Consider the following 14,283-nt stretch of genomic DNA (forward strand, 5'->3'; position numbering starts at 1 on the left):
TTGCAATGTAGCAACTCCAAATGTCCCCTAACATCCGTGTTTAATGCACGGATAAATAAACATGTCCAATTCTTAAACTGCTGTCGTCTTTCTTAATCACAACTTCGACACGAGTTGTCGACGGGCAATTGATCGAATGCACAGCATATGCTTCAAGAAGCGTTGTTGACTTTCATTGTGCCGACAGCTTTGTTGCGCTGATTGATGTGCAATGGGTGGTAATGAGGGCAGGGGCGGTGACGTCACGGCGGCCATTGTCTTCCTGGGGCCTCATCCGTCAGGCTGTCACCTCCACCTCCTGGGCAGGGTCACTGTGGAATGCAGGACAGAGCAGGTGAATATGTGGCTGTCAAGGGATTCGAGAGATTCCTTTTGTATTTTTTTTGGGTCGATCTGGTTCTTCCGGAGGCCCCCAAGATGACAGGGTTGCCCCAGTAAAGAGAGACAGAAGATGCAGCTGAGCTTCAAATAAGGTTATTTATAAATAATCACTCTCCAAACAGGATTTTGTTTTCCCAATACCGTAAATAAATGGCCTGACGAACAAGGAGTTAATTAATTCTATATTTTCCTGCCCATGGCCCCTATGCCTGACATAGTGCACATGGGTAGGATACATGAGTGACTCTCACCCAGCTCTAAATAGGATGACATGAGGGTCACTCTAAATTTGCGTACATTTGGCAGATGGGCCACCAGGTCAGAGGATGACACTGGTGCACCTAGTGGAGGCTCTGCTAGTGTAAACATGGCGCTTCTATTAACCCTCAATTAAGCAAGGGAAGCATGAGTTTAACAGGGCAGGTAGTGTAATTTTAAGCCACCCCCCTCATACAGCACAGTTCTAATCCAGGCCCTCAAACGTATAGCCTTAGCCCCCATCCTGAGCTGTTGAAATCATACTGATGCTGCACTACAACACCCAACAATTTCAGTCCCTTGTGGGATCAATACCAGGAGCAAGATTATCGCGGTACGGGCCTGATGAGGGCCGGACTGGCCGTAGCGGGCACCAGGTGTTTTCCTGGTGGGCCGGAAGGATGGGGGCCATTTTTTAACCAGTGGGGGCTGGTTTTGCAGCACAGCTGCAATATTGGCCCCCAGTAACAAATGCAGCAGCAGTGTTTCCCTCCAGCCCCACCCCCCCCACCCCACTCTTCCCCTCCCAGCTGGTCTGACTTAATTGCCAGGACTGGTTTGCGCTCTCAGTCCAGCCCTGGGCCTGATGTATCTACAGGTAGGTTCAAATATTGGGTGCAAATTGTGCACTGACTTGTTGCTACCTCCCTGTCATTTTGTTATGCGGCCTCTGTACTAATAGGCCAATTTACAAAATGCCCACTTGCAGAGAGTCGCACAATCTTCCCAACGAATATTAAACAGGCAGATCGCTATTTGCGAGCACCTGCTATTTGCTATGACCACAGTGATGGTGGCCTGCAAGGAACCAGTGACTTCCACACTTCCATTCGGACTCCTGAACTGATTTTTTTAAAGAAGAAAAGCGGCACTTATTTTTTAAGGGGGATGGGCTGCTTTTCAAAGGAAAAGCTTGCAGTTTGGGAAGATATTGGAATAAGCACGCTGGGGACCACAGGATCACAGTCTACTTTCCCCAATGTCACTTGGCATGATTCACAAAGATGAGCAGTCCTGTTGAGACAGCTTCCCTTTTGTGAATCAGATACCACGCTAACTCTGGTGTTGATATTTCATAAATGGTTTGTGAATCTAATTAGGGTAATGAACCATTGATGATATGTCTTTAACCTTCACTGTTAGGATGGGACGCCCTCCCAAATTAGAATTCAGACTGAGTTGCAGAAAACTTTTTACAAGTTAGAAAGCCTTTTCCAACTCACAAAAGGTTTTTTTACATCACAAAACGCCCTTTTAATGTGGCAAATCCTGTGATTTATTTTCGAATCACAGGGTTTAGAATTGCAAAAGTATTGTGTACATTAGAACCTAAATTCTTACGGGACCCATAATGAACCCATACGTCAGATGTAACGCTCAACTACTCACAGTATCATGTTAAAGAGAGGAGGAAGAGGTCACTTGGGCTGATTGACAAAACTTTTTCCAGGCAGTTAACTTGTGTCTGGAATAATCTTACTATGTGTGAGCAGTGACGGCTGCTCCGCTAAGGCAGAGGAGCGTTGCCCTACTGCTGTGCAGCAGTGAAAGAAAGGAAAAATAAAATGATAATAACTTGACGTTATTATCATTTTATTCGTTCCTGCTGCGGCAGCATGGGGGCGGGGCAGGGCAGCTCTGCTCACAGAGCTGGGCAGGGGAGGAGTGGTGGGCATGATGCTTTGGCTGCCAGTCTCGGGCTGGCCAAACAGTCATGCGCACTTAGCATGTTCTCCACCCATGCTGTATTACAGCCTGGATGGAGAACGTGCCCAGGCCCCCGGTTCCCATCAGTGCTTAGACCAATCACAATGCTGCATTGAAGTGTTGTGATTGGCTCAAGGGGGGGGGGCTGCTTCCTGCTCAGCTGACGCAGAGGAGAGACGACACGGGAGAGAGCAGCGAGGAGGTAAGTGTCTTTTTCTTTTTTTACACTCCCCTAACCCCTCGCCTCTCCACCTCAGATCTATGCCGGCCGCCACTGTGTGTGGGTGTAAATGAGATATGATTCTCTACTGCATATCCATAGTATTGTTAGAGCCATCAACTTGCATGTACGCTACCATATGTCACATGGAACTGGCATTTGTCACATGGGCATATGATAAAGATACAATGGCATTCAGGGACCATGAGGTAATCTGGAAACCCTTTCAGTCTTAAGTGAAGAGGATCCGCACTGACTAAATAAATTCCTGGTTTTACTGACTTCATGTCCACTCACCAATGCTTTTGTTTGTCTTATAGAGAATGGTAAGCACATTCTTAGGAAGTATGCCACAGTACTCTTAATGTAGGACTGGCGGTGGGCATGGCAGAGGAAATCACTTTTGATGACTGCCTAAACACATCTAGTGTCAGCCCCATCATTGCATTGTACAAACTGTTCTTCTGTACCAGTGATACCCCCCTCAGAACATGCCCTCAACCAAATAAACTATTCACAACAGTTCTGTTAGAAATTTGTATAAATAAACAATTAAATGATTTGTCAAGTATCACACAAAATGGCCGGATAGGGCGCTATCATAAGAAATCAACCGCTAGATATTATTAGGATGAGTTTGTAGAGTGAAACCCTTTGTTCTTGACTGTTGGCTGTGATACAATAGCAAAGCACTAGACAGGAAAGATTTTCAAAGATTTCTCACTTGTCCAAAGAGAGATTGTTGGTGAATTATTCAGGCAACAGTTCAGTGGTTTGATTGAAGACCAGTCATATGAATGACAAAAAAAGGCTGATGAGTAAGAAATGGAAGTACTCATGGCATAAGATGCCCAATATATGTATGATGATATGAGTACTATGGGGGATAGAAATGTGTGTTTGTTTTACAGGTTGTACAGCCGGGCAGCTCAGTGTATGAGATGAGTACCTGGAAAGTTTAGCCTCTTCATATGAAACCAACTAAGATCCTTTAGCCTGTCATCTTTCTGAACCATATAATACGAGCTTTAACATAATTGAAAAATAACTACTGTTCCTTCCCAAATCACTTGTGAAGCCACTCCATGCTATAAAGTTAATAGAAGGGAATGGCAGTGACAATGGTAATGGTAATAAAGGAAGATGGTGCAATGACAGACACCCGCTTGCCTGTTAGGGGTGGAGGAAAGGGGGCCATCATATGTTATACCATTGTTGTGTTTTAAGGAAAAGGAATCAAATGATTTTTTTTAACAGGAAGCCATTGCATTCGGGAGAAATTTGATGAGTTCTATTTTGACCAAATTTTCCAATACTGCCCTTTAAACCTAAATACATTTGTCTTCATTCCAGCTCTTACCGTTGACATGGGCCCTACCTCACACAGCAGATTTCATTATAACAAATACTGAAATTCCAATTCTGCCCACCCATCATGGGTGCTAGAAAGAAGGCAGCCCTTCCCAGTATCCTCCTGTTACTATGAACCGTAGGTCAACCAGTCATGGTCAGGAATAAGACCGAAACAACAAAGTCTAGGAATAAGAGTAGTAGGGATTAACAATAAGTCATCTAATTGCTACCTCCACTTCCCTAAATGTCACCCCATTCCTTACTACTAAAGTGCACCAAAGCAGATGAGTGAAGTCAGCCTCAGCAAAAAAAACTCATAACCAAGAACAATTCTGAAGCTTGTGAGTGCTGCGACACTCGTGCTGGCCTCAAGAGCCTGAGTGGATAACAAAATGTACAAGACTAATTAAAAGATCGAGATCTGTCTTTCTAGGTTCCCATATTTCTGAAGATATCGAGCATATGACACAATTGTCTTTCCAATATAAGGAAGAAGGCCAGAAGAATCAGCATTTGGGACATGTGGAATGTAGAAGGAATTCTGGCAAAAAGGTCAAATCTGGATGGAAAACCAATCTGTTTGTTTGGACACACATAAGCTGTTAGTTCGTGAACTGTATACCAGTTCCCTTAGCCATGAAGATGAGGTGGTATTATGCAGAAACATGACTACTATTGTCAAAAAATTATGATCTGCTGTATCCAAGGGCTCGAAGAGATGTCAGCGCTGACGTATCACCCTATGAAGCAATTGAAGGTCTTGCAACGGTCTGGTTAGTGAAAACCTCTTAGCAATCTTGATGAAGAAATAGAAAAGCAGACTGAAAATCACAATAAAGAGGAGGAAGACTCTCCCCCTTACCCCATCTCTGAAATACCACTCAGGGCACACAATCCAATTCAAATTAGAGGGCTTCCTGTTTGGCCATTGGGGGTTGTCTTGTGAGCTTCTTGCCCTGCAGCAAACTTTCTCAACTACCATACCACCAATGCAAGACTCATCACACCCTTACGTAACAACAGACCCAGCAAATACACCCGGCCACACCATGGCCACCATCAGCTACTCTAGGAGGGGAATTCAACCGCTATGGGGCCAAAAAGGACTTTTACTTTCATTTACACACTTTTGCAGTAACTTACACTTTTGTAGTAAGTCCAGCGCTACAAATGGCCACCCACTAGTACTGTAACACCCTCCCATAGACAAAAAATGGAGGTAGGCACTTGATACAAAGGTGTTAGTTACTATAAAAGTACAGTTTGTGAATAGCACATTGCAGGAAGTTTTGGAGTGCCACTGTAGTACTACAAAATATACTACAGTGTGCAATTTGTGAATCAGGTCATTGTGCGACTCTTGCAACCTGAGCAATGAGCAGAGTGAATGTTACCTGAAAAATCCTGAGGCTTAACAACACTTCCTGTGAACTGTCAAGTCCTGGAATACCATCAGAGGAGTATTTGTAAAGCGCACACTCACCCAGCAGAAATCTGTTGACACTGTCTGTGGCAGATAATATTTGTTTGTTGTTAGTTAACTCAATGTAATTTGTTATTACCAACCTTCGAAGGTTGAGTGGACCTCTGGGATTCAAAAGAATGACCATAGGGTTAAATACAGATCCCTGCAGTAGATGAATTAGGCTACTCAGTCACCAGACCCAATTTTGAGGCATTGACAGGGTCAACAGACTGCCTTCCTTCTATGATCCAGCTTACTGCCAAAATAGATACTATTTTAGACCATGCCACCAGCTCTGTTCACACACAGTGCAGTACATATATTATTCAATTAAACCTGCACCTCCTCCTGCTGTAGTAGTGGGAGAAAATGGTTCAGAGGATTGAAGACTACCTCAGCTTCCTTTTAGATGGAATAATGTCTCTCCTGTTCCTTTGACCAAAAAGCTGGGACCATTATGAACTCTAATGTGAGCAATCTGTGCTGCTAGCATCTGTCATGACAGCATGAGGACTAGAAACTGCAGCAGCTTTTAACTTAGATGCACTGTTAGACCTGGCACCATTGGCTTGGGTCTCCCTTCCATTTTTCATTTTTGTCTCCTCTGTGTTTGCTGGTGTTAGATGCTCTGGGCGCTGTGCCACTGCCATTCAGTGCCACAGCGCAAATGCTCCCTATTGTAAATTAACTGCATTACCTTCTATAATCCTAATTGACCCAAGGAACCTGATAGGAAAGCCGAATTTAGTATGCCTGAGCTCAGAATATTAAAGTGCATCTGGTAGTGAAGATTATTTCCATATTCTGTGGTTGAAAATACCACTTTTAGGAAGTGGGTATTTTCTTGCTTAAACCTTCCAGTGTGCTCTGCTGTTATGTGTATTGGCTGTCTGGTTTTGGAGGGACAGGGCAGGCTGAGCCCGACCTGGATTGAATAGAGGGATCTGCAGTTGGAGTATGGGGAGGGGTGACCCTTTGATCTGAGCAGGGCTGTGCCTGGCAAGGTCAATGATGGCTCCACCTCCCACTGTGCGTCTGATAGCAGACCCCCTCTTTCTGAAAGGCAGGATGCAGCCTTGTAAACAAAGTGCTCCAGGACAACACCAAACTGGTTCTGGCTGGGTTTAGTGATTTGTGCCTTTTTGAGAACAAAGACTTTTGGGGTATAAAGATCTGTGATAAAACCCCTACATGGTGTGTTACTTCTGGATGTCAAGACGAACCTCTGTCCGTGTAACTAGAGGGAAAGGACTTTGAAACTTTCATCCATCTTGCTGAAGCAACTACTCAAGGGCCTGATTTGAGCTTCCCTCCTGCTGAAGACATTAGACTTCACCCATCAGCTGCCCGGATTCCTATTTGAGGGGAATTCTACTCGCAGATGAGGCCTCTGCTGAGAATTCCAGAGCCTCTGGTTCTACTGCGGGGTACGCGGGCTGAAAGTCATCGTATCGCTAGTGTGGGCCGCTGCAGCTGAGGAGCTGTGCCGCTGAGTGCCCGCATTTGCCGTACTGCGAAAATCATTATCGCTATTGTGGGTGGCCGCAGCTGAGGAGCTGTTGCCGCTGAGAGCCCGCATTTGCCTGTGTTACCCAAATCATCGTAATCGCTATTGTGGGCAGCCGCAGCTGAGGAGCTGTTGCCGCTGAGAGCCCGCATTTGCCTGTGTTAATAGTCATCGCTATCGCCATTGTGGGCCGCCACATCTGAGGAGCTGTTACCGCTGAGAGCCTGCATTTGTCTGTGTTACCAAAATCATCGCTATCACTATTGTGGGACGCTGCAGCTGAGGAGCTGTGCCGCTGAGTGCCCGCATTTGCCGTCCTACAAGAATCATCGCAATCGTTATTGTGGGACGCTGTGCCGCTGAGTGCCCGCATTTGCCGTCCTACGAAAATCATCGCAATCGCTATTGTTGGCCACTGCAGCTGAGGAGCTGTGCCGCTGAGTGCCCGCATTTGCCGTCCTACGAGAATCATCGCTAGTGTGGGCCACTGCAGCTGGGGAGCTGTGCCGCTGAGTGCCTGCACTAGTCACCACTTCGAGGATCTTGTTATTATCTGAGTGTGCCGCTGGGTGCCCGCCTTAAGCCCCGTCCCAGGATTATCGTGAATGAACGCTGCAGACCGCTACAGCTGGGAGCTGTGGCCGCTGCGAGTCTGCCTGTCATCACCGCGGCTTCCTTGTGAGGCTGTGTGCCGTGCCCCCTTTAAATCTCAGGAACATTGTGCATCACTGGGTCGCGTGGACCCCGGCCTTGAACTAAGTTCTTTCCACACGCTTTTTGAGTGCCTTGATTGCTTTTGAAGTGAATCTGTAATTATGTGCATTGTGGTTTCTTGAGTGCTTTTAAGCCATGTGTTCCTTCTTTATAAAGATAACTATTTTTCTATAACTACTTGTGGTGTCCGTTTGTAGCGTCCTTCCTGTTTTATTGTGTATGGTCATAAATGCTTCACACACTGCCTCTGAGATAGGCCTGTCTGCTCATGCTACGTTACCACAGGGTTGAGCAGGGGTTGTCAAAGGGTGTAGCCCCTTACTCTGACTTAGGAAGAAGGATCCCTATATGGACCTCGGCGCCAGCTGCTGCCAACTAGAGATCCCCATTTCTAACATTGGTGGTCAGCGGTGAGGATCAGAACTTGCATTTATGATCCACATGCAATAACTAGTGTATGCTACTAGTGAGTGTAGGCCTAAGCGCAACCACACACGGTTTGATTTTGTTCTGTTGTTGATTGTAATTACCAGTTATGTCTACAATGGGTAGACCAACGTCCAATGCTTCGGAGGATCTCATCTTTGAGGAATATAGGTTAGAAACCTACACTGCCAAACAGCTAAAGTCTTTTTGCAAGCGATTCACAGTCCCTGTTGCAGGTCTCTCTAGGAAGGAGGAGTATCAGAAGGCCCTTATGGCCTGGTTAGAAGCGAGAGAGTCTGCTAGGGATGAGGGAGAGAATGCTGGAGGACAGCAGGATGACAAAGTGGATTTAGTGGGAGGTAAAGCACTTTCCAATCCAGGTACTAGTGTGTCCTTAAAGGGTCTGTCTCCAGAAGAGATGGAGGACAGGGAGAGAGATAGGAGGCATAGTTTGGAGATGGCCAAGTTAGAAGATCAGAAGGACCTAGAGAGTAAGAAATTGGATATTGAGAATAACAGGTTGGCATTTGAACTTGAGAAAATGAAACTTGAGCATCAGAGAGTATTGAGGGAGTTGGAGATCAAGGCTAAGAGTTTAGAGATCTCCCCCTCTGGTGGCAGCATACCTTTAGTATTTACTGAGAGTAGAGTTTACATACCCAAGGATGTCATCAAGGATTTCCATAAGAGTGAGGATATTGGGCAATGGTTTGCCGCATATGAGATAGCCATGGTGTCCCACCGGGTCCCTGAGAAGGATTGGGGAGCGGGGTTGTGGGGACGCTTTGTGAGTGATGGGAGGGATACCCTGTTGTATCTGCCTGACGAGAGCAGGATGGTGTATGCCCATATGAAAGAGGCCTTGATGATGCGATATGGTTTGACCCCAGAAATGTACAGGCAGAGATTTAGAACCTGTAAGAAGTTAGAGGGTACCACTTGGGTTGAATATGTGTCTTTTTAGGTCTCGCCTACGCAGTGCGCATGCGCTGCATAGGAGACCTTTAGCCGTCGTTCAGCTCTTTTTCAAAGCACATACTCTAGCTTGTGGTGGCATACACCTTGCAGGAGCGCGCAGGGGTGCGCCATAAGCACGAGTATGTTCTTCGAAAAAGAGCAGACTACTCTTCCAAGCGCGCCCGTGCTTCTGTCCTCTCTCACCTGGCCACTCACTCGCTCTGCCCTCTCTGTTTCTTTTTTGCTCGCGCTTCTTTTGTTCTTGTTTCTTTAGCCCTTATACGCACAGTGTCTACTGAAATTACTATCTGATGTGGCTCTATCAATAGGCACTCTCCATACAATGTGATTGCTACTGTTGTGCCTTATCACGCATTACCCTTTCTCTATTCCTTATCAAAACCCCTTTTATGTAAGTAACACAGTAATCTCTGTTGATGCCATGTCCATTTACATATAAAAAAGGTCGATCTTGGGACCACATTCTTTCTCATTTTAAGCGTTTTTCTATGTTGTTGCCAAATTATAATCGAACGTTTTTGCCTGTAGCACGTCCCAAACCTTCCAGCCTTCTCTTCCGGTATCGGAGGAAGAGGGCCCTGGAATTAGCCGGGCACTGTAGCATCACGCAGCGCTGCTGCTGCCTCTTCTTGGAAATCTCACGCGTTGCCAGCGATCTGCCGCACGCGCTTTTTAATCCTCACAAGACGCCGCATGCGCCAGATACAACCAGACAAGCATACTGCGGCTGCCATGGTGCATCCATCTCACACACACCGCTGCAAGGAGACCCACAGAGCCGCGCACCTCGAGACGCCATGTCCCTTCCTGCAGGCGCCCCGTGCAAGATCCGCGGATTCAAATCGGATATATATTTTTCTCGTGGAACTTTGTCCAAGACATGATTGGTGGTGTCGTTTTATGGCTTCGTTTCAGACCAATATTATCAAAACAATGCGATGCGTTTGTCATCTTAAAACACCGCGTCAAGCTCGAAATTGCAGCTTTCACTAGTTTTTCTGCAGCTTTATTGTCTATGTGGGGGAGTGATGGGTCCTAGTGCGTGACAGGCTTGAAAGGAGAGAGCACGGACTTGGTTCGACATCTGAATACATTCCTCTTTAAAATATGAGTTTACTTTCCCTTCTTTGCGCAGGGTGCAATTTTATTTTAGTGCTTCCATATTCTTGGGTCAGCGCTACCACAGCATCACTCAGCGCCACCACAGCATCACTCAGCACCACCATAACATCACCCAGGGACCACCACAGCATCACTCAGCACCACCACAGCATCACTCAGCACCACCACAGCATCACTCAGGGCCACCACAGTATCACTCAGCGCCACCACAGCATCACTTAGGGTCACCACAGCATCACTCAGCACCACCACAGCATCACTCAGTACCACCACAGCATCCCTCAGGGCCACCACAGCATCATTCAGTGCCACAACATTATCACTCAACACCACCATAGCATCACTCAGCACCACCACAGCATCACTCAGCACCACCACAACATCACTCAGCATCACCACAGCATCACTCAGGGCCACCACAGCATCACTCAGGGCCACCACAGCATCACTCAGGGCAACCACAACATCACTCAGGGCCACAACAGCATCACTCAGCACCACCACAGCATCACTCAGCACCACAACAGCATCACTCAGGGCCACCACAGCATCACTCAGTGCCACAACAATATCACTCAACACCACCACAGCATCACTCAGCACCACCACAGCATCACTAAGCCCCACCACATCACTCAGCACCACCACTGCATCACTCAGCATCACCACAGCATCCCTCAGCACTACCACAGCATCACTCAGGGCCACCAAAGCATCACTCAGGGTCACCACAACATCATTCAGCACCACCAGAACATCACTTAGTGCCACCACAGCATCACTCAGCACCACCACAGCATCACTCAGCACCACCACAGCATCACTCGGGGCCACCACAGCATCACTCAGCACCACAACAGCATCACTCAGGGCCACCACAGCATTACTCCGCACCACCTCAGCCTATTCTCGGAATCTGGCATCTGTTGATTCTCCCCTAGACCCCCAAGGCGAGACCTATTGGCTATGCCAATGCTTGTTTTGCAGAGCAATGGATCACTGGGTAAAGGGTGGCAAAGTGGAAACTTTTGAGCAATTGTATGACTTGTTTGCATGGGAGCATTTATCTAGTAACTGTTTTCCAGAGCTACGCCAGCACCTTATTGATAGCAAGCTAACTAACCCTAGGAAGCTTGCTGTGGAGGTGGACCGCTGAGTGAGCACCCAGGTGCGCAAGGGTCCTGTGGGAGACTTCGCCAAAGGTGGGCAGGGTCCCCAGCAGAGAAGTGGGGGGACAGGGGTAAACCAAGGGAGTTCCAGAGCGGACCCCAAAGTAATTCCCAAGGGAACCAAGGAGTGGTGTCCCAGCCTCCCCCTGAGAAGACGCCAGTGCCCCCGACAGGTAGGCCTGTTCAGAGGGGGCCCCTTACTTGTTTTAAGTGTGGTCAAGTGGGCCACCGGTATTACGATCCCCAGTGTCCCCAGAGGGACTCCAATGCACCACCCCATGCGCCCCCCGCCAGATTGCTAGTATAGCCCTGGGAGGGGAGATGGGTGCCCAAGGTGGGTGGGATCCTGTAGAATTGACCCTTGTCTTGCTAGGAGACTTTGAGAAGGTCCCTAACCCCATGCTGCCTGATAAAACTACGAAGTACAGGCAGTGGGTGACCATCTATGGCCAAAGGGTGGAGGCTCTGAGGGACACAGGAGCTAGAGTGACTGCTGTCAGCTCCCGGTTGGTGTCCAAAGAGCAGGTTGTCCCCCATGCATTCTGCCCAGTAGTGTCAGCAGACAACTCTGAGAGCCAGTGTGAGGTGGCTCAAGTTCCCTTTGAGTTGGGGGGGTCTCAGGAACTCTTCAAGTAGCTGTGAGACCAGCCATGCCGGTAAACTGCTGGGCAACGATTTAGAGAACTCCCCGTGGGCCATGGTGGAGAGGGAATCTCACTTGGAAATGTTGGGTCTGCCTGAGTGGGCGTGCGCGACCACTCAGTCCATGGCAGCCAGTAAGGATGTTCAGAAGGACCTGGAGCCTGAAAGTATGTCCCAGGCCCCTGCCTTAGAGAGAAGGGGTAGGGGACGCGGGAAACCGGCCCCCATGGTTCCCACGGTCCAGGAGGGAGCAGACCTTAAGGGGGATGCCCTGGAGCCTACAGGGGAACAAGTAGCCGAACTTGGGGACCTGCCTGAGCTGACCCATTGGCAGCAGGAAGGAGGGCCCACCAGGGAGGAATTTTGTGAACAGCAGAGAACGTGCCCTTCTCTTGAGGTGCTGCGGCGACAGGCGGCAGCCCAGGCAGCAGGCGATCAGTCAGGGTCACATCTGATCTATTGGGAGAATTAACTCCTTTACAGCGAGCCTAAGGTTGCTGAGCCTGGGTCAGCCTGTGTGCTGCTGGTACCCCAGCACTTCAGAGCCTTTCTACTGGGGTTGGCTCATGATGTGCCATTGGCCGGACATCTGGGGCAGACCAAGACCTTCGAATGGCTGGTCACCCACTTTCATTGGCCCCAGATGCACAGGAGCTCAGACGCTCACTGCAGGACATGTGAAACTTGCCAGGCTAGTGGGAAGAGTGGGGGGAAGATCAAGGCCCCACTCCAGCCCTTTCCAGTTGTCAGTTCCCCATTCAAACGAGTGGGCATTGACATCGTGGGGCCTTTGGACCCCAAGGCAGCCATGGGCAGCAGGTTCATCTTGGTCTTGGTGGACCATGCTACCCGGTACCCTGTAGCCATCCCACTCAGGACGGTGACGGGCCCCGTGGTGGGACGTGCACTGATGGGGATTTTCTCCTGTGTGGGGTTCCCCAGAGAGGTGGTGTCTGATAGGGGTAATAACTTCATTCCCAAATATATGAAGTCCCTGTGGGAGGAGTGTGGTGTAACTTACAAGTTTACGACTTCTTACCACCCCCATGTTAATGGACTGGTTGAGAGATTTAACCGGACCCTCAAGGGCATGATTATGGGCCTAGAGGAGCCCATGAGGCGTAAGTGGGACGTCTTCTTGCCATGCCTGCTGTTTGTTTACTGTGAGGTGCCACGGAAATCCTTAGGGTTCAGTCCCTTTGAACTGCTCTATGGTCACCCGGTAAGAGGTCCTCTGAGTCTGGTCAAGGAAGGCTGGGAGCAATCTCCCAGGAAACCTCCCCATGATGTGGTTAGTTACATGCTGGCCTTCAGGAACCAGACTCGGGGTTTCAGAAAACTTGCTGAGGCAAATCTGGAAGCCAGCCAGGAAGAGATGAAACGCTGGTACGATCAGAATGCCACTCTGATTGAGTTTCAGCCTGGTCAAAATGTTTGGGTCAAAGCCCCAGTGGAGCCCTGTGCGCTCCAGGATAAGAGGACCGGCCCCTTTGAGGTGGTGGAGCGCAAGAGTCCTGTCACCTACATGGTGGACTTGCGGTCTCCCAGGAACCCCTTGCATGTCCTGCATGTTAACCACCTAAGCCCCACTTTGAGTGGTCTGAAGTGGGCATGCTTCTGGCCACAGATGCTGGAATGGAAGAGGAGAGTGAGCCTCTTCCTGACCTCCTGTGTGCAGAGGAACAAGATGGGTCAGTGGAGGGTGTGGTCCTCTCCAACACACTGAGCCCTGAGCAGCAGAGCGATTGTCACCAACTGTTGGGGAAATTCAGTGATCTGTTCTCCCTGGTGCCTAGTGTCACTGATTGATGCGTCCATGACGTACACACTGGGGACAGTCCTCCTGTTAAGCAAAAGGCTTACCGAGTGACTGACCGGGTCAGGGAATGCATTAAGGAGGAGGTCTCCAAAATGTTTGCTTTAGGGGTGATTGAGTCCTCCAGCAGCCCTTGGTCCAGCCCCGTGGTCCTGGTACCAAAAGCTGCCGCGCCTGGTGTCACCCCAGAACTTCGGTTCTGCATGGACTACCGAGGTCTCAATTCAGTCACGAAGACTGACGCGCACTCCATCCCCAGAGCTGATGAGCTCATAGATCGGCTAGGGGCTGCCCGGTACCTCAGCACGTTTGATTTGATGTCTGGGTATTGGCAGATCACCTTGACTGATGGGACAAAGGAGAGGTCAGCATTCTCCACACCAGAGGGGCACTACCAGTTCCGGGTGATGCCCTTTGGGATGAAGAATGCCCCTGTCACCTTTCAGAGGTTGGTCAACAGGGTGTTGGTTGGGCTGGAAGATTTCAGTGCCGCCTACCTGGATGACATTGCAGTGTTTAGTTCCT

Source organism: Triturus cristatus, chromosome 8, assembly GCF_964204655.1.
Source record: "Triturus cristatus chromosome 8, aTriCri1.1, whole genome shotgun sequence".
Classification (NCBI taxonomy): domain Eukaryota; kingdom Metazoa; phylum Chordata; class Amphibia; order Caudata; family Salamandridae; genus Triturus; species Triturus cristatus.